The sequence below is a fragment of the Mauremys reevesii genome, linkage group 5 (assembly GCF_016161935.1).
Source record: "Mauremys reevesii isolate NIE-2019 linkage group 5, ASM1616193v1, whole genome shotgun sequence".
NCBI classification, from domain to species: Eukaryota; Metazoa; Chordata; order Testudines; family Geoemydidae; genus Mauremys; species Mauremys reevesii.
Genome location: NC_052627.1, coordinates 22,575,907 through 22,597,612, shown reverse-complemented (window position 1 = coordinate 22,597,612; position 21,706 = coordinate 22,575,907). Strand labels below are relative to the sequence as shown.

Below are 21,706 nucleotides of genomic sequence, written 5' to 3'. Positions count from 1 at the left end.
AACGAGCCAATGTACTATTATGCTGGAAGCTGCTAATGGGTGCTATCAGGCGGGTCTTTGCTCTATAGACAATCATAGACCTATTTAAGGGTGAAGGGTTTGCTAAGCATCCTTCATTCAGGCTATTATGGAAATAGTAATTAAATGCTCCTTTGTACAGACACAGCTGGAAACAACAGGAATCCCTGCCCAAGGCACTTGGCCACATGGCAAAACCTGAGAGTTAAGGTTTGTGATCTAGCTTCATAGATTTTTTAAGGCCAGAAGGGACCACTGCAGTCATCTAGTCTGACTTCCTGTATAACACAGGCTATGAAACTTCCCCGAAATAATTCCTTTTGAACTAGAGCACATGTGAGGGATTTCCCTGGGATTGATAGCAAACAGAAGGGTTAGGGGGGATTGATTGGTTGCTGCTGCGTGAGAGAGAGAGAGAGAGAATGTGCTCAATCCTACAATGACAAAGTACAGAATAAGGCCCTCTACAATATGCTATACACCTCTACTCTGATATAACACGGTCCGCGGGAAACAAAAAAAATCTCACCGCGTTATAGGTGAGACCATGTTATATCAAACTTGCTTTGCCCTCCCCCCATTCCTTGTTCCCTGACCGCTCCCTCCAGAAACCCCCATCCCTAATCACCCCCAGGATCCCACCCCCTCCCCAGCCCCCCACCTGCTCCTACCCCATCCACCCCTCCCCACCCCCTGACAGGCACTCACTGGCAGTGGTGGGAAGCAGAGCAGCCCAGTCCCAGTCGGCTCCACCCTGCCAGCTCCCAGCCATGGCGCTCCACTTCCCGCCATCAGTGAGTGCGGAGAGGTGGGGGAAAGGATGCCCCTCCACCCTCACCTGCGGCGGGAAGCAAAGTGACGCGGCCCCAGCCCGCTCCGCTTTCCTTGCCCCGGCCCCAGCTGTGTCACTGGGTAGTGGCTGGGGAAAGGTCCTGCACTCACCTGCCCGGTGGGAAGTGGAGCGCCACGGCTGGGAGCTGGCGGAGGGGAGCTGGCTGGGGCTGGGCCACTCCACTTCCCGCCGCTGGTGAGTGTGGGGAGGTTGGGGAAAGGACGCCCTCTGCACCCACCAGCGGTGGAAAGCAGAACGACGCGGCCCCAGCCCATTCCACTCTGCCACCTCCCAGCCACGGCACTCCGCTTCCCGCTGTGGGTGAGTGCAGGGAGCTTGGGGAAAGGACGCCCCCCGTATTCACCTGTGGCAGGAAGCGGGACAAGGCGGCCCCAGCCCGCTCCACTTTGCCAGCTCCCAGCCACGGTGCTCCGCTTCCTGCTGCCGGTGAGCACAGGTAGGTGGGGGAAAGGACACCCCCCATACTCACCTGCGGCGGGAAGCGGAGCATGGTGGCTGGGAGCTGCCAGAGTGGAGCAGGCTGGGGCTGGACTGCTCCATTTCCATCGCTGCTGGTGAGTGTGAGTGATTGCTGGACCCAGGCTAAAAGGAGATTAGTCTGTCAAAGGAGCATTGTGGAACTGGTGGGGATCTTATCTGTATTCAGTTTGATTAGATATAGATTTGCATTGGGAGTGCATCCTTTCTCCCAAACCCCCTCCCCTGAGCGACACGGCTGGGGCTGGGGCGAGGGAAGCAGAGCGGGCTGCTCCCGGCCCCCCGCTAATCCCCCGGGCCACTCTGGGACTGCGGGGCCCCCAAAAGTACCCTCCCACAGCTCCTGCTCCCCAGACCCGGGGGTGGAGCCCCCGACCGCCCCTGAGACCCTCTGCCCCTTATCAAACCCCTTATCAAGCCCCGGCCTGGCCCGGCACCCTTAACACGCTGCTCAGAGCAGCATGTCAGAGCTTTACTGTGTTGTATGCGAACCCGCGTTCTATCGGGTCACGTTATATCGGGGTAGAGATGTTCTAGTGAGAAAAGCAATGGCGAGCATGGCCCTGAGAAGAAGCTGAGAGAGAGATTTTTGGGGGCACATTACTCGCTGGAAAGACAGACTTGGATTACTGAACAAGGAAACTATCTGCTGGTGTTTGTTCCTACTGGGTTCAGGGGGGAAGGGTTTTGTGAACATTTCTTTGTAAATACAGAAGTTGGCAACAAAGAAAAAATCTGACTCGCATAATCATTTTTGTCTAATAGAAATAATCCAACAAGTTTCCAAATATTGCTACACACTCAGGCCAAAAGGGGAAACAGTATACTGGTAGCAAGGGTGAGTGTATACTTCAGATCAACTGTGATCAGTAACTTGGGCTTTTATTACATTTAAGCCGGATAGACAAATAATTAAACAAACTGACATCCCCCTACTGACTGTGTGATTAGGACAGTACAAGATTGTCCTCACTCACAAGAACCTGAAGATGAAACTGACTGCTTATTTTCACATTCTTAGTTGTGAGAAATATAGACAGTAACTGGCATAAAAAAATGAAAAGTTAATTAGATTTTAAAATTATTTTAGAGTTAATATATTTTGGATTACAACATCTTAAAAATAATGTATTATTAACTTGACAACGTCCCTTCAATATCTGGGCTTTTTCATAATATCCAAAGTCAACACTCCACTGCCAAATGTTAGTTGTTAAGAAGAGAAAAGCAAGCATATTTGGAGAGCCAATTATTAAATGTGATTTTTGTTGGTGTTTTGAGTCTCCTCAAAAAAAAAAGCAACCGAATAGAGTTTTAAAATAAAATAAATCAATGTGTTAATCTCTGCCCTATGAATAATTCTGTTATTCATAGCTTTTAAAAGATCATTATGATCATTAAGTCTGACCTTTCATAATACAGGCCATTGAACTTCATCAAGAGATTCCTGCTTGAACCATTTAGAAAGATATCCAGTCTTTATTTATTTCCAGACCTCAACACGTGAGGAGTCAAACGTTAATCTGGAGTCATGCGGTGCGTCAAGCATTACCTGAATGAATTCAGCCACTGAAGTGTTCTGCAAGGACATGGCTGCCACTGTCCGATGTATGACAAACAAGATTTCCCTTGTTCCTACACAGGGAACCGTGAGTCCTCACAAGTTTGATTCACCCCCAACCCCCTTAAACTTGCAGGGTTTCCTTAACTCCATTTCCCTGTACTTTATGCACTGCAAGATAAAATGTAAACACTAACTAAACAGGATCAGATTCTTAGCTGGTATAATCTTGCCTAGTCCCCTTGATTTCAATGGAGCTATGCCAATTTGCACCAGTTTATGATCTATCCCATAGATGTACTGTTACAATAGTGGTGAAACAGAAGAGTAGCCTCAAAAGTAAGGGATCTCAATCAAATATGTGATTGTACAGAAGAAAGAAGTAAACAGTGCTTTAGTTTAATTACTAATAGACTATCAAAATTTTAAATTAAATTTTACTGTTTTAGCAAACCTATGTTAATACCATTATTCTCACGAGTGACACATTATCATAGAGTACAGCAGTATGCAGAGTCTAGTAAGCATCAGGGCCCCGTTGCAGTAGCCACAGTACAAATGAATATAAGATGTAAGGTGAAATTCTGGCTTCATCTGAGTCACCGGGAGTTCTTCCATTGACTTCAGCATGGCCAAGATTTCTTCCATGGGTCTTTTTCCTGAAGGTTTCACAACCTATGTACTGAAAACAATTCTGGAGATCAGGACAAATATAGGCCAATATTTTCAAACTTGAGTGCCTACAGACTAGGCACTTTCAATCTATATTTAGTCCCTTCAGAGGTGCTACGTTCCCACCTACAACTTTCATTGAAGTCAAGAGAGACTGCAGCACCTCTAAGAAAAAAATCAGGCCACTTACTTACTTTAGGCACTGAAGTTTAAAAATGCTGGCCTTGGGTCTTGGCAATCAAAGCCAGCTCTCTATTAGACATGTGAAATGACAACACACTTGGGCATTCAATGGTAATTAATAATAATAATGCTACTATTTCCTGAAGAGAGGCCCAGGAGTTGGGTACCAGAAACTGTTTTGAAGCTTAAGGATGAAGCTTATTGGAAGAAGTTGCCAGAAATCTCACACAATGCCTATCCACAATATGCCTAGTTCTTTCTCCCTAACATTATCAGTCCTTAACTTTCATAAATACTAGTGTTATCAATCTGAAGCTATTCCAGAAGGATTTTTGCCCAACTGTAAGCACAAGACAATATTACATTTGCAAGTCAATTGGCAAACTTAATATTTTATTACATTTTTATATGACAAATAGTCTAGAAAAAACATATAATTTAAAGGGGCATGAGACCAGTAGGCCAGAAATGTAACACCCTTAAAATGGTGCATTCTTGGAAATGTTTTCTTATTTAAAATGGTTTCTTAGCATATCTTTCAATAAATCCTTCCACCTACTATCAGATCACTGCATATGTGCACAGTTTTCTTTGCACACAGTTCAAGTGCATCCATGCTTTTCCTCCCCACTCTACCCCTCTAAGATTTTAGTGGAAAGGATCTAACAGTGTCATTTTAAAATTTTTCAGATACCCATACTTACTTAAGCACAACTGTGGCAGCTCTTACTGGCAATGACTGAATGAATGTTCTAAAGTAATATTTTATTTAAAAACCATATTTTTGACAGGAGTCGGTATGTTCAATAAACCATTGTTATGAAACAGCAGAATCCAATGATCCACACGAGCAAGAGCTGCTGAAACGGCATTTGAGACCTAGACCTAATATTCTGCTAAGCATTTAAACCTAGAGATTGATTCTAAGGCTGTATATCTATACGGTTTTCCCTTGATCTCCGTCACTCGACTGGGCTATGCTTTCTAGGGAAAAATGCTGAAACTGCAGTAAAGGCCTGAATTACTTATGGATTTAGTGAGAGATTAACCCAGCTTTTCAATAATGACAGTAGTTTCTGAAAAGCCCATGGAGGTCATTACTGGTTTTAATGACATATTATTTATTACATTCAGGACACTGACAAAGAGCGATTTAGCTGAATAAAGTACATCTACATGTAAAATCTGTTGTGAATTGTAAGCCATACTTGGCTCTTCAAAAGAAACAAAATCTCCCGCACCCCCCAAGTGAACACAGGCACTGCATCCCCTTTAGTTACACTCGGAAGGATTTGTAACAAGCTCACTCACCAAAAGCTAGGCATGGAGTTACTATAAAGCTATTGTATCGGTGGAAATGTAAAACAAACCCCATCTGCAGTTTCTACTATTCTCAATAGGGATTTCCTATGTGGAAACACTGCAGCATCAGGTAAGGACAGAGCTATATTAAATAATACTGTCCACAAGGATGAAGCGATTTTAAATGTTTCTCTTTGGAGAGACAGGCCGCCAGGATAGAACTAGCTGGGCAGAGAGCTTGGACCTGTGGGCAGAAGGATGCTAAGGAGTCATTGCCTGGATACCACATATTTAGCAGTTACAGTTGTTCAGGGTGCTGAGGTAAAGGAGCTCCAGATATGTGCATACTGCCCACCAAGGAGTGAAGGAAGCAGCAGAGAAGGAAATACAGAGGGTGTATGAAAGTAAAGGGTTGCAACTAGGACTATCAAGCGATTAAAAAAATTAATCACACTGTTAAACAACAGAATACCATTGATTTTAAATATGTTTGTATGTTTATGACATTTTCAAATATATCAATTTGAATTACAAAATACAAAGTGTACAGTGCTCATTTTATTTATTTTTTTATCACAAATATTTGTACTGTAAAAAACAAAAAATGGTATATTTCAATTCACCTCATACAAGCCCGGTAGTACAATCTCTTTACCATGAAAGTTGAACTGACAAATGCAGAATTATGTACAAAAATAACTACATTCAAAAATAAAGCAACGTAAAACTTTAGAGCCTTCAAGTCCACTCCATCCTACTTCACTCAGACAAACAAGGTTGGTTACAATTTGCAGGAGATAATGTTGCCTGCTTCTTGTTTACAATGTTACCTGAAAGTGAGACCATTACGTCCTAGATGCACTAAAGATTCATAAGTCCCTTCATGCTTCAACCACCATTCCAGAGGACATGCTTCCATGCTGATGATGGGTTCTGCTTGATAATGATCTAAAGCAGTGCGGACCAACGAATATTCATTTTCGTCACCTGAGTCAGATGCCACCAAGAGAAAGTTGATTTTCTTTTTTGGTGGTTTGCGTTCTATAGTTTCCATATGGGAGTGTTGCTCTTTTAAGACTTCTGAAAGCATGATCCACACCTCGTTCCTCTCAGATTTTGGAAGGCACTTCAGATTCTTAAACCTTGAGTTGAGTGCTGTAGCTATTTTTAGAAATCTCCCATCTGTACCTTCTTTGCGTTTTGTCAAATCTGCGGTAAAAATGTTCTTAAAACCAACATGTGCTGGATCATCATTAGAGACTGCTATAACATGAAATAATGCAGAATGTGGATAAAACACATCAAGAGACATACAATTCTCCCCCAAGGAGTACAGTCACAAACTCAATTGACGCATTACTTTTTTAATGAGCATCATCAGTATGTTATGTTTAGCATACCTGGTATGTCAATACCTTGCAATGCCAGCTACAAAAGTGCCATGTGAAGGCCTGTTCTCACTTTCAGGTGATGCTGTAATTAAAAAGTTGGCAGTATCTCCCGACAATGTAAACAAATTTATTTGTCTTAGTGATTGGCTGACCAAGAAGTAGGACTGAGTGGACTTGTAGGCTCTAAAGTTTTACACTGTTTTGTTTTTAAGTTTAGTTATGTAACCAAAAACATCTACATTTGTAAATTACACTTTCACAATAAAGAGATTGCACTTCAGTACTTTATGAAGTGAATTGAAAAGTACTGTTTCTTTCATCATTTTTACAGTGCATATATTTGTAATCAAAAATAATAATATAAAGTGAGCACTGTACACTTTGTATTCTGTGTTGTAATTGAAATCAATGTTGAAAATGTAGAAAAACATCCAAAAATATTTAATACATTTCAATTGATATTCGATTGTTATAAGTGCGATTAATCGTGATTAATTTTTAAAATCGTGATTAATTTTTTTGAGTTAATCGCATGAGTTAACTGATTAATTGACAGCATGGCACATCATTGATTTGAGCTTGTTGTGATGCATCATTTTAGTGGTATATTGAGAGTGACCGGTGAGAATATAGAGAGGGGAGATAAAGTTTTGAAGTCCATTGGCTGATCATCCTTAGGTAGATTTCTTTCCATTTATAACAAGATGTAGCTAGGAAGATCAGCAAAATGTAGTACAGTGTCTTGGAATTATATGATCTCATCTCTCTATTCCTGAACAAATTACCATCACCAGTAGTGAGAAATGCCTTTCACACTCTTCCAGGAAACTATCTATTTCTACTGGGCCAGCACCTTGTCAATATTGGATCCGGCCAGGTAAAGGCTACTCAGAAGGGAGAACTTAATGGGCAAAGACACCAGCATGAGCACATCACACCTGTGTACCACGCAACTCCACTGGCTTCCCAGCTGATTCTGAAACTATGTGTTGGGCAAAAAATGTCACCTTTTGCAAAGGCCTTCCCACAACGATATGACACGATGATCTGGCACTCATTATGATAGCCAAAAGTAATCATCACCATTAAATTACACCTATTAACTAATGGAAGCAATCCAGTCAGCAAAGAGAAAAATCCATTACAAAATGTCATATTGCACATTTCTGGTGCTTAGACACCACAAGATTGGTGATTTATTGGTGCCTAGATAACAGCAGAACACCTGCTCTGCTATAGTTAAGTTTAAGACCAGCTTTCTGGTTTAAAGCTTGACTCTTCTAAATGCTCTAAAATCCTCAGTTACTCAGACTGCCTTGAATTTGGTATGCCTCCCTAAAGCACAGGGTTTGGTTACTGATTTGGGGCCATTTGACCAACGGGTTCCTGAGATATAGCCACCTCAGAAACAGCTTTTCTTAAAGTTTTTTGCAACAATTTGGGGCACACAGAGATCAAACGAGTGATGAGATTATCACACCAAGGTACCAAATACCTGAGAGTCACCGCCGCAGACTGCATGCCACCCATTAGCCCTTTGTGGGGGGGATTACATTATGTGATTACCCCCAGAGTTTGGTTCTCCAGTTGGGTGCATCACAGTTCTAAGGCTCATAGGCCATACAGATTATACTACACATATGGAGAAAAAGAGAGAGGCTGCAGGGATTGAAAGCTTGCTATGAATACTTCGGAGGGACATCAAACCTGAGTATCACCCAGACACTGCGAGTTCAAACCCAACCCTAGACAGAAGTCTCAAAAGACAGGAGGCACCTTGCTAAAACCTGCCTCTGTCAAAAGGTTTTTTTTGTTTTTTTTTTAAATTATGTTGGGGGAAATGTAACCTGAGTAAAAGGAGAATGTTCACATGGCACTAAAACTATTTCTAAAAAGACAATAAATTCCCCACGCAAATGCTCCCTAGGAGGAGAGAGCAACTAGAGTTGCAAGAGGAGGTAGGAACGTGGGAGAAGGGTTTATGGTGCAGCAAGGTGAGAGATGATATGGGGAAGGAAATAAGAAAGGTGAGTGAATAAGAGGGGTTGCAGGGTGAGATGACAGAGGCTAGCTGGAGTGGAAGGAGAGGGACACTGGGAGAGAACAGGGGCACCTGTCAGCCCCACATTTCCCTCCTGGGTGTGCACTGGGATCTGGCAGCTCCCAGCTCCTGTAGAGCAGTCTGACCGCCCCCACAACAGTGCCTCCCTCAGGATCTAGGGGACTTTCCCTTCTGGGGGTATGAGCCTCTTTCCCTGCCCCCATATGTGTGGCAGGATCTGACCCCCTTCATGTGAGCTGAGAGGCTCTGGTCCCCTCCCTTCTTCATCAAAAGGAGAGCATTGTAGATGTACCTTCAAATTCCAGTCTGCTTCATTTCAATACAGAATTGTGTAGGGAGTGTCAATAGTGGGACCCTGGAGTCTTCCTGTCATAGGTAGGCAGGATATGAGAGCCCTGTGTGGAGTTAATGAAGGAGAGAGGAAAGTACAGTATTAAGTGGTATCCTGAATGCAAGTGTAAAGGGGTTGCAAAAGGCTGTGAAGTGGATATTAAATTTCACAAGTGTGATAGTCTATCGGGAGAGAGCAGGCTTAGTTGTTAAGCATAGGGCAGGTGCATTATGGAGAAAAGGCAGAGTGTGTGTTATGGGGCATCGCTCCAAGAGGGAAGGGTTATGGTTACGTAGACGTTTACCTTAACTCTATACTTCCTGGTTTTCAGAACACTGAGTTTTGCAGGACTCCGCAATTCTGAAAGGGCATGAGCGATCAGCAAGAAACCTGAACTCTGCTATTTAATAAATAGATACAGACTGTGATCCTGCAGTCCTACTGACCTTCACTAGGAGCATTCAGTGAGCAAGGGCTGCAGGACTGGGCCAAAAGAGAATTATTTTGTTTATAACAGCTACTGACCTGGGAAATCCAGAAAACATCTGAGCAGAGTGTTCTGCTTAATTTACTTTGATAAGCAGAGATTAACCCTCAGGAAATAAAAAATAATAAATTTAAGGATTCTTTCCTCCTCTGCCACATGTAATTGTTACCTTTGTCATAGACTCATTAAATCCCACTGGTAAAGGTCTAAACAGTTATAGGTGTGAGGTGTCTGGGATAATAAAATGTCCCTTTAAGCACAAACTTTCCTGCAAAAAAAACTAGCTTATTACTGGTAAAGAAGGAAAAGATGAAACATGCGCGTGCACACACACGCACCCATTAATACTTCCACTGTGCAATAGAAATACAACTAAAATTGCCATATGACACCGGTACAATATGAAAGTACAAACCAAAAAAAACCAATTCCAGTTTTAAAGGGATGCATCACCCATGAAACACTTTGTTGTACTCAACACCGTGGTTTATTTTGGCTGAGATTTTCATTCCAATATGGAAGTGCATTTTTTTGCTCTCAGTCATGGCAAGTGATTTCACAAGAATGCAGTAACACACTGTTAGAGTAGGATCAGCCCATTGTATGTAAAAACATGTCCCTTGAATAGTGGGTTGTACAGTATTCTGCCCAACTGAAAATAAGTAATCGCATAAGGAAACATTCTTGTGATCACGCTGAACACTGATGACTATTCCCTTTTTCACCCTTCCCCCTTAGGGAAAATATCACCTTCAAAATTTACTAGGTATCTTATTCTACATCATGCCTCCCGATCAGACATAGTTGAGAGGTAGGTCACTTGTTTGATTTCACCTCCAAGACTGCAGCGCAGAAAGTTACAGTTCAACTTCTCTGTAGATTTCTCTGCCCCCAAACTATCCCATGATTTATTTCTATGCTCAGCTACTACCCAGGTTACAACCACTAAAAGTGATCATCTCATCTGTATTATTCTGCGCCACGGCTCATCTATAAATTAAGAATTGTCCTTTCCATTGCACAAATGAAGTGCAGTACCAATACCTATGTGAACATTTCTCCTGCATCCTTATATTAGGTGACAATGGTGTTATCCAACAACTACAAACCATACTCGACAGGCACCCCATTTCCTCAATCCCCTCTTCTTGCCTTCAGACAACCTCCCAACCTTTCCAAGATCATCATCAGAAGGAAACTCCCCACAGATCAGGACACCAATTCAAAGTGGCACCATATCCTGCCATAACAGATGCAAAACCTGCAGGCATATCTTCACTACTACGATAATCAACATTCCCCAGAAGCATCACTCTCCTACTAGGGGTTGAACAGGGCACTGTTGGGAACCTTGCCTCTAGCATTCTGCACAATAGCCAGCCAGCTATCACTGCTATCCAGCCTGCTGCGCTCTCCATACAGGGGAACTTAAACGTGACTCCAAAGGAAAAACATTAGATTTCTACCCTCTTCTTGATGCATCAATGACAAAGATTTTTTTTAAAAGGTTATTTTCTGTATTCAACAATGAAGGTAAGATCTGGTTTTGCTGATGGAGGTCTAAGCTAACAGACCACGTTGTTCTTAGCCCTTTGTGAAAAGGGGCAGCGATATTGAAACTTTACCAAAAACAGCTTTTCTTCAAAGTGTTCCTCTGAGGAACATGAGTTAAGTAAGTGTCAAAAACAAAAACAAATCCTCAGCTGATGTAAACTGGAACCACATGGGCTTCAATGGGGCTATGTCAATTTACACCAGCAGAGGATCTGGCCCAAAAGCCTAAATAAAGATTACTTCCTTTCTCAATCAGAGTTCACTCACTGGATATTTCCGATAACAACCTCTAATTCTCCAGACATTCATAAACTCTACACTATGGTTTTTTTTAGACCTCAACATCTCATGTAAAAAACAACCAGGAAAACAAGCAAACAAACAAAATTCAAAAAACATTTTAAGACATCCTCAGCAACTTAAATCATTCTAATGTGATGGGGGAAAATCCGGTATTGGTTTCCAACAGGGAAATCTTCCTTGGACTTAAAATGGGGCATGCTGGATAATACTGAATTAGAGAGTAAAATCCTTGTCCCCATTCAAGTCAATAAAAGTTTTGCCAATTACTTTAGTGGAGCCAAGATTTCATCCAAAGCTTGTAAGCAAACCTCATTTACCCTCAGCTCTAGTCCCCTAGTGCCCAATCCTTGGGCATGATTTTGCACTGCCTTGCATCTTAGGTAGTGCAAAATTGGTATAAATAACCACCAAACTAGGATGACTGACACCATGTGCACTCTGCACATTTATAAATTATTGCCAAATGTGCAGGGCAGTGGAGAATCAGTCCCCCGGTTTAAGAAAATAAATCATCTTTGCTTCTTCCAAAGGGGCACAGCCTGTCACCACCTTTCCACAGTTAAAATGATGGACAGTATCAATTTCAAAATTTGAGCAAGAATGGTTCTACTTTAAAATGTCAGAGTTCTACAGTGTTATTGCACATGTAAGATTGTCCAGGACTCTTGCTCCTAAGGCAAGTCATAAATCCTGAACAGAAAAAAGTATACAGCACAATTCACTAGTTTCCTTAACATGTTGTCTCGAAGACTGACACGTATCAACATTTTCTCCAATAACCAAACATTCATGCAAAAGAGAGATTTTGTTGGAGCTACGAACCCTTCACCCTCAATATGTGAAAAGAAATCTAAGGTGTGCAGTGTGGTGGTGACATATGAATACTACATTTCTTTTTGGATATACCACACTTTGGCAGCATTGGTTAAAAATATAAACCAACAATTTTTTTTTTATTTTTTGCTATGTACAACAGACAGTTTAATTCTTCAAGCACACACATTGATTTCCAAAATTTTTGTAGTCTTGGAACTGGAACCTTTGAAACAAAGCTACTCAAACACAGGAGCAAAAAGTGCACCCTGCACCAGGCAAGAGTACATGCTTGTAATTCACCTTCCTCACGCCTCCAAATGTAAGTAATTATTCAAGGATGATGCTCCAAACCCATCTGTTTCCTCACCCATCCCGCTGCACAAATGGAGCTACGATTCCACCGTGCAAGACTGCATTGCAGCACAGATCCTGCTGTGTCCAGGATTCTCTGCACTCACAGATGAGGGCAGCATTTCCTGCACAATGAATCTCGATCCATCTGTGGATCCCACAAAATGAATATTGGCTGGTAGACCACTGTAAGCGAAAGAGAGACAAAGCCATCCCATCTTCTCCATGGCTTTTTCTATCAGGCAGTTCATTCCACTAGCAGCAGCATCACCACACACTATCAAAAGGGCCTCTATATCCCAGTTTACCCAGCATTTCTGAACACCTTAAAATATGATTCGCGCACTGGCACAGGCACGTTTCCATTATCTCCATTAAAATGTTATCTAAAGCCTTCATATTGTCCCACATGATTTGGGGATAAATTGCCTGAATACATGTTATTACCCTTGGACACATGAATGGTGGTGATTAATAAATATAATGGCATTCGGGGGGGGGGGGGGGAGGCTGACAGAATCAGCATGCCATTTCTATTGTACACGTGACACACCATGTCCAGTTCATCATCAAGAATTCGCCTAGCGTTTTATACAAAAAAGACTCCTCTCTTTTTACAGTTAAGCTACAATGAAACCAGTTAATAATGGCCACCAAAGGGACTGCTATTGCTATTCTTGCTTTAACAGGTGGCTGCAAAATACAGTGTGATTAACAGAGAAAATGGTTTTGTTTTTGTAGGGACTGAGACTTTAGGGGCCACTAGGACTGAACACTGTTACAAGGTGACATGGGCGTCGGTCAGTGTCACTATACAAAACTTTCTGTGTCAGATTAAAACAAGTTTTAAACTGCACCACTGCGGCTAGGCGGGGAAAACATGTTGCACTGATTTAATCACACACTCACCCAAATCTCACCCTCACTTGAATAGCTCAAGTAGATCGAGAGGGTTCCACAACTAGGAGAGGAACCACGGGAAAAGGCACAGAGAGCAGAGTGGGAGAATGACACAACGGGAACATCAAGACTGGAGTTGTTGTGAACTGATAAGTACCTATCTCTTGTCAGTAGAAGGCCTGATTCTACTCTAGTTCAAGTGAACAGAAATTTTGCAATTTATGCCACTGTGAACAGAAGCAGGCCAGAGAGACTGTGGTTAAAATGTTTTATATTACAGGGTAAAACACACACATGGTAACACAGAGTTTGTTTGCTTGCTTGTTTACATGTTAACTATGCAATGTATTTGCCTTATTCTTTTTAAAATGTGTTCTAATATTTAACATGTAGGACGTATTTATATTCTTTACATATAACGATGTGCATGGAATGAATCAAGTACACTTCATATTAAAAAAAAAATAAATCACAGTAACCTTACGCTCATTCCTGCCTGCAAACTGGACGAAAGAGATATTATGAAGGGTGCTCAGATACAATTTAGATAATGCTTTCCCAGCCAACTACACCGATGAGCAATCTTATAAAAAGCTAGATAGGTACGGCCAGATCCTCAGCTAGTGAAAACTGCATAATTCCATTGAAGTCAATGGATTTACACAGATTTAAACCAGCTGAGGATCTGGCCAAATGATTTCACCCTACAAAGTACTTCCCATACAACTTCAATATTCGTAAAGAAAGACACAACACTGCCATTATACTTTCTGAAGGTACACATACGCATGCACAGAACCAGTATAATGTTGGCACAATTAAAAGACTGCATTACAAAACCCAGTATGTAGTAATTTGACAAATCACATCCAGTTTTCAACAGAGCACTAATAGGTACACCTTTGACAAAGGAACAGCCTCTCTGCTAGATTTCAACTTTCTGTTATTGATATGCTGTAGCATTATAAAGTTAAGTAATAATTATAAATAAATAAATAAATATAATAATAATGGACAAGTGATTTTTCCCTCTCCACTTCCTTCATTCTAAAAAGTGACAGATGTTTTGGCTCAAACTTTCCAAAAAAGCTCTCTTGGATATTTGTGAAGATAAACACATTAAAGATTGTGAAGTTCTCAGATATTGTGGTAATGGGAGTCATGTATGTACCTTAGATATATAATTTGGTACATTTCAATATAAAGCCCTTTTCAATAAAGCATGCAGGATATGCTATTGGTGCTGGAGTCTTCCCTATTAGGGGGTGTTGCTACATTCTCACACATATTATTAATGTGACCTGACTGCAGAAATGTAGGAAGTACAAAATTCTGAAGATATATTTTGCCATACATTTGCATACATGATTATAATCAAACTTCACTGTATATGTGCTGAAGCTGATCTTATATACTGGTAGATTATTCAGTTTCTCCATTTGAATAAATTTTTGTAAAGACTCACAAAATGCACACAGAACAGAGATTTTAATGTAGATGTTTTTGCAAATTCTGTCCTCCACCCTTTTTTTTTAAAATCAGGATTTCCTTGCATATATTATGCTGCCTTCCTATCTCCCTGTAGTCCTATTTCTCGTAGCCTAAACTCAGATTTTATTACAAAATGACTATCCTATACAAGACAGACCATGGTGTTGATAAAGGCAATGGCCTTCTGTATAAAGCATAAGCATTTTGTTACTGTCCAACAGGGAAATCAAACTACAGTTGTCATAGTGTATGTGAGTTTATATTATCTAAATGATACACTCTGACATACAGCACAGAGAACACCAGTGAAAAAGCTATAAATAAAAATACCTATAAATTTAACTAGTGAATAACTATGCTGTTATTTATTCAATTGCATGTATATTATATAGATGTAACTTCCATTATCCCAGAGTTATAGATCCATGCTGAAGTATACGGCTATACATGAAATGATACAAGGGCAAATCACACTATGGATACTATTTTAAGTGCTCATAAGTGCTGTATTTTACACGTCATGTCACAAAGCCAATATTCTGAAACAGCTAAAATTCACTACAAAAGTCAGGTTGAGTTTATTACTATAGCATCTTAGCCTTAAGCCATAGCCCACAATAAATAGATGATGATTTTAAAATCATCACTACAAAATGCATACTTTAAAAGGCAAGCAAATGAAGCAAATTTTACTACCATTGTAGAAAACTGCCAGATTAATCTAATAAAGGAAATGGATGTGATGGCAACACATGATTATACCGCAGGATGCAAAGCTGGGCCTTGAAACAGCAAAGACTTATGCACATACTTAACTTCATGCTCAGCGAACAGCCCCTTTGACTTCAAACTACTTATAGGAAGAAATCCTGGCCCCATTTAAGTCGATGACAGTTTTGCAACTTAAGTTTAAGCACTTGCACTGTACTGTCCCTCCACATGAGTGTATTCAGATATATTTTTCATCATCTACAGGTAGGTATATTTTAACACGTAAGTTTCAGAGAAACATTTTGTGCACCACTAACCGCATGCACCTGAATTACCTTACAGTGATACTTATTTACTGCAATTTATAAACATGAAAACCATCCATAGTTCTGATCCTGCAACAGACTCCACGCAGGCAGGCTGTTCCACCCATCCAAAGCCCCAATCACATCAATAGATTCTATATATGTGTAAGGAGTTGCTCAAATGGAGCGAACTGCAGCACTGGGACCCCTGTGTTTGTAGTTAACAATAATCTGCAAAACAAATCAACCAACCAACCAAAAAACAAACAAACCAAAGACTATTTTTTCCACAATAAAGCCAGTTCTGAAGCCTGTACTAAGACAAAATCACCACTGATGCCCATGGGAAGTTCACCTAAGTATGAACTAAATAAGAACTTCTGGAATGGGTCCAACAGAATTTACACAAAGCCCTTTCTATATCACACAGTTTTGAGTGTGGATAATAAAATGCTTGTGCAAAAAAGTTTTCAAACACAATTACAAGTTTTAAAATCTTGTGTTCCACAAAAAACTATCATAGCAAGAGAAACAAAAATACATTACTTTAAAAACAGTACCTTCCCCTTACGCGGTACCTGTTCAGTCTCAACACACAATGTAGATATTATTTTAAACAAATGGATAAACTGCGGCTCAGAAAGGCGAGGTGACTTGCACGAGAGTGGCAGAGTTAGAAACAGAACCCCAAGTTATCAATCCCTAGTCTATTTTCCCTTGTAGTGGGGAACAAGGACATATGTATTTGCAGTAGAATATCCTATCACTTCACACAAAGAATGCCAGACAAGACCAAAGTACTATCAGATTTCTAGCCTTGCTTATCCACCACATTACAAAGAACTCTGGGGGAAAATCACCTCTGCTGAACAAAGCCTTATGCAGGGCATTAAGTAAGAGTTGGGGAGGCTGAATTCACCCCCAAACCTGTAGGCAGGCCTTGGAGTGTAATGCACTCCCTCCTCAGCTTCTACTGTGACCTGTAGACTAGAATATCAGAGTTTCCACTCCACACCCCCTCTATTCGATATTAAGAACCCTATGTCTGCATAATCTTTGAACTCATGGTCCTTCTTCCAGCTCACCTCCAAACTACCATATTCAGGATCTACACCATGCAGGGGAATTCAGGTCCTTTGATGCTCTACACAGCCTTACCATAAGGTGTATCAAGAGGGCCTTATACAGGCGCTTTGTGTACCACACAGGGATTCCATCTTGTGGGCCCCATACTCATACAGGTTTCCCTAGGAACGGTGCCCAAGTTGAACTGCACAACTGATCCCAAACATAAAGGTAAGGACCCAATCCTCCTACTACTGAAACCAGCGAAGATTTTCCAAATTCCTATTGGCTTCAATGGGAGCAGGCCAGCGTGTTCATGCTCTCACTACCTTCCCTGGCAGGGCCACCTACTTTTGGAATTGTACAAACCATCTGGAGACCCAGCACAGTGTGAGAGTTGACACAGGCACCTTGTAGCACCACAATAGGCCCTCTTGGAGGATGTTCCAGCACCTGAGGCCTTCGTCTGGTGTATAACCCAGGATTGAATCAAGCCTCCTGGCATTTTGATATCTTAAAAAAATATTTAAAAAAGTTTGTCAGGCTACTGACTTCTGTCCAACAGCATCATTTAAGAACAAGAGTAAAAGCAACTCCTATGCAAATGATGCATACATATTATTATCCATTATCACCATAAGCATACTTCTATCTACATAATTACAAATCCTGCCGCTCTTTAATTTTAATTGCATTTTGCTACAGAGTCCCAGTTACATATACCATAAGGAGTTGTAAAGAGGATGGAAAGCTTCCAAAAAGACTAGGTGCAATGTCTTTGCTGTTTAAATATTTTCAGGTCATTAATATTTCACTTTTATATAAACTTTAACTGATTTTGCAACATGTTCTTTCCCTCTCCCCTTTTAAGTTCGAGCAAGAGGGACTATTTGAAGTAGCTGGTAAACTTTCCTAGTCTCTTTCCCCTTCTGCCTCTCAGGAGTTAACACTTCAAGTGCAATATAAACCAGAAGGAAAAACATGTCTAGCATAGAATCAGCTCTTAAAGGGAGGATTTTTTTCAGGTTTCCCTTCTAGACACATTCAGCAGTGAAAATGTCTACAAGGGAAATTGGTGGAAAGAAGTGATTACTTTCTCCACTGTGGCTCCCAGGAACAAGCTGAAGGGATGGAGAGAGCTGTGAAGTGTGGATGATAGCTGTGGCCTCTGAGGAGCTTCACTTCTCCACCAGAAAGGAAAACTGTTCTCAACTCCTCCGCGAGACAACCCCCAGCACCTTTCCTTTCCTCAGGGAAAGCCAAAGCGCTTACAGTTAGGGAAAAGGACATGAGGATGTACTAAAGGAAAGCATGAGATTTTCACAAGCCCCTTGCATCATTAGCAACATCCCCATTTCTTCCACCCTGTGAAGCATCGCATGTGATTCAGAAAGGGACAGGTGGCATCCTTCAGCTCATGACTCAAAGATGAGCCACCTAGAAATGCCACACGTCATCATCCGATGCCACCACAACCTCCCCATTCAAATCTCTCCTAACAAACCCCTTCTTCCTGCAATCCCCAGCAGAATGAACATTTCAAAAAAAAGAGACAGAATGAAAAGCCATACTTGGAGCCTTACTCTCCTCTCATTCACACACCAGGGAGAATAACTCCACTCACACCAGTGGGAAAAGCAGTGTCCTCTGGATTTCCCAAAGCCTCCTGTCTAGTCTAGATCTGCCTTTGGGTTAGGACACTCTTCAGGTCAAAGCCATGCTGAATTTTCAGGTCTTGTGCTGCGCGGAATAAACAATTCCTAGTAATGTCACCATCTCTCTCCCTCTCCTCAGAACCCCCTCCATAAATGGCACATGCCCTCGCTGCCCCTCTCTGGTGCCGGTGGCTAGGTGCTGGGTGTTTGCGAATGCCTGGTGAGGGAGCAGCGGCCCAGGGGGAAAGAAGAGGTGACATGTGGCATTATTGGCAAGTCCACATTTTGCAAGCCGCCTCCCCCAGCTGCAGGCGTCCCGAGTCCCCTTTAAGTGCTGCAAAGCTGTGAGTGAGCAGAGCCTGCCTCCTTCTCCCTGGCTGCCAACCCACAGGAGCCCTTGAGCCAAGCCTCCTCCCCCCCGCCACAAAGCGACTTGTCCTCTCCCTAATCCCAGCCGCCGCTGCCGACTTGCTGGAGCGAAAATCCCCGGAATCGGCACGAACGCCCGGCACGGGCAACGCGGATCTACCCGCGCCTCCTGCCACCGCGCACCGGGGCCCGGGCCGGCCCAAGCTGCCCTCCTCCCGCTCCCAAGCAGCTGGCCCCGGATCTACCTGCAGGAGCCGGAGCGGAGCAGTGCCCCGCTTCCCCTCCCTCTGCAGTCCCCCGCCGCGGCAACACCCTCATGCAACTCCCCCCTCCCAAAATGCAACCGCAGCCCGGGGGCAGAGACAGGCCACCTCCCCCCGCAACTCCTATGTCAAGAGCCCAGCAGCAGCAGCCCCGAGGCCTGGGCTGGCTCCCCCTGCACCGTGTGGCACCTGCCAGGCGCATCCCAGCCCCGGGGCATGGAGCACAGCAAGCCGCCAAGGCAGAGGCGTGAGCGGGGCAGGAAGGGGATTTACTACCTGGCGGGGCTGCTGCTCTCCTCCAGCGCCCGGGGAGCTCGGTTCTGGTGGGGCGCAGGGGGGTGGCAGGGCTGAGTCTCTGCCTTGCCCCCCCACCTCCTGCTCTGCTGGCTGGTTTTCCTTGATCCCCCCCCACTCCCCCCTCTTGGCTGAGGGCTAATAATCCTCCTGGAGCCAGCCCCGCTCCCCGGCGAGCGCCGCCGCTGCCCAGGCAGGCATGTTGTTGCCGTGTGAGCGGCTGAGGACGGCTTGGCAGCCGGCGGGGTGTGTGTGTGTGTGAGCGCGCGGGGGAGGGCGAGGAGCAGGGGAGGGATCGGGGGAGGCGCTTCCCAGCGCGTCGGTGTGTGCTGCCACCTCCCTGCTGCAGCGCCCGCTCCCAGCCCGGCTGCCCAGGCGCGCGAAGGGGCGGCGGGGGGCCATGGGGGCGCCGCAGCCCCGGGAGCCGGTTGCCGGGGAGGCTTTCGGCAGCCTCGCCTGGCTGGGCTCGGAGTCAGCGGGGAGGCAAAGAGGGGAGATGTTTGTTTCCAAGTCTCCTTTGCAGCCAGGCGCACACCCTGGGGACCGGGACCCAAGGCGGCGCCCAGCCAGGGGTTCAGCCCCAGGCCGGTGTGTGTCCATTCGCCGGCTGCCTAAGGTGACCAGCTGTCCCGATTTTATAGGGACAGTCCCAATTTTGGGGTCTTTTTCTTGTATAGGCTCCTTTTACCCTCCCCCCCATCCTGATTTTTCACATTTGCTGGCTGGTAACCCGACCGCTGCCTGAGACGTCGTTCTGATGCACTGTACTGTAGCCAGTGGCTTCCACTGCCCCCACCCTTTTTAGGTATTTACGGGCGTTTGTGATTGATTTTGCAGTTAATAGGATACAAGCCAGGCACCTGCTCTGCATTGACCCACCCCACAGAGTGCTGTTTTTAAAAGCCTGGCTCCCACACCCGGAGGCTTAGCTAGTGAGAGGGATGGAAAGTCAGGCCTGGCTGCTGGAGTAACTCTCCTCAAGTCAACCCAGTTAGGGTGGATTCACACCCCTGGGGGAGCTGAAGTTGGAATTCAGGTGTGGGGGGTTTTGTCAAAGGGAAGCTGGAGTGGTTAGCATGTCACCTGGGGAAGAGGCTTTTTTTTTTTTTCAAATTTTGTTTCTTACTAAGAGGGATGGGCGAGCCCTGTCCCGCATACCTGACTCCCATGAGTCATGCTTATACTCACATATACTGCTCCATTGATTCTAATAGGGGAGTGGTTTTCAACCCTTTTTTCATTTGCAGACCCTTAAAAAATTTCAAGCAGAGGTACAGACTCCTTTGCAAATCTTAGTCTGTGGACTCTCAGGGGTCTGCGACCCACAGGTGGTTGAAAACCACTGTAATAAGAAAACTCACATGAGCACAAGAATAAAGAGGACTTGCATGAGTAAGGGTTTGCAGAGGTGGCCTATGGCCCTGATCCTGCAGGAAAATGAGAGCCCTGCAAATCCATGGGTAGCATCTTTATATCCGCATACACGTGGACCATTTTTGTGGAGAGCAGCTCTGATACGGATACATATTTTGCTGTAGCACAGACTCACCAGAGCAAGCGGAGGGACCTAGACTCCTATGCTAAGAGCCGGGCAGGCAGCTTTGGGAAGCAGCAGCACACCCTCCACATACCCTAGGTGGGGGGCCCAAGCAGCCCCTGCCCCATGTCGCTGTCTCCCACATCCTCCCAACCAGGCAGGGCCGGCTTTAGGCCAATTCCTAAGAGGGCCCCGTGCCCAGTGGCAGGGCTGCCGGGGGGGGGCAAGTGGCCAAGAATCCCTTCCCTGGCTAGAGGCTCCTTTTTTTATTTTTACTCACCCGCCGGCGCTCCGGGTCTTCGGCAGCACTTCGGCAGCAGGTCCTTCACTCGCTCCAGGTCTTCGGCAGCACTTCAGTGGCAGGTCCTCCAGTGCCGTCGAAGACCCAGAGCGAGTGAAGGACCTGCCTCCGAAGACTAGGAGCGCCGCCCGGTGAGTACAAGCCCCACATGTTTTTTTATGTGTGGGGTTTTTTTTCAGTCATCCCTTCTGGGACCCCGTTGAAACTGTTTGAATCGGGCCCCACACTTGCTAAAGCTGGCCCTGCAACCAGGGCAGGTGGACGGTCCACACCGTGGTTCCTCACAGCTGCCCACACAGCCGGGCTGAGGCTCTGAGGCATCTCCTCCTCCCTGAAGCCAGCATGGCATCGCGGACCCTCCACTTGCCCTCAGCTGGGTGGGGAGCCTGGAGGGGGCAGGGACATGGCTGGGGGCTGCTCTCAGCCCCCCACCCACCACAGGCAGGTGGGGGGT

At 44.2% G+C, this 21,706-nt stretch overlaps 1 protein-coding gene across 22 annotated transcripts in view; it reads right to left on the bottom strand.

Annotated features, from left to right (window-relative positions):
• The window catches only part of CCSER1 (coiled-coil serine rich protein 1), a 1,061,579-nt gene extending 1,041,919 nt beyond the window's left edge, over positions 1 to 19,660 (bottom strand). For 13 of the 22 annotated variants that reach the window (XR_005599010.1, XM_039539943.1, XM_039539941.1 and 10 more), the window contains exon 1: positions 19,397 to 19,654. The gene's annotated coding sequence lies outside the window, so the exon portion shown is untranslated. Of the gene's footprint in view, positions 1 to 19,396 lie in introns of all 22 variants that reach the window. The other 9 variants (XR_005599009.1, XM_039539940.1, XM_039539938.1 and 6 more) reach the window with 4 other exon arrangements.
• Positions 19,661 to 21,706: the final 2,046 nt, after the last annotated feature.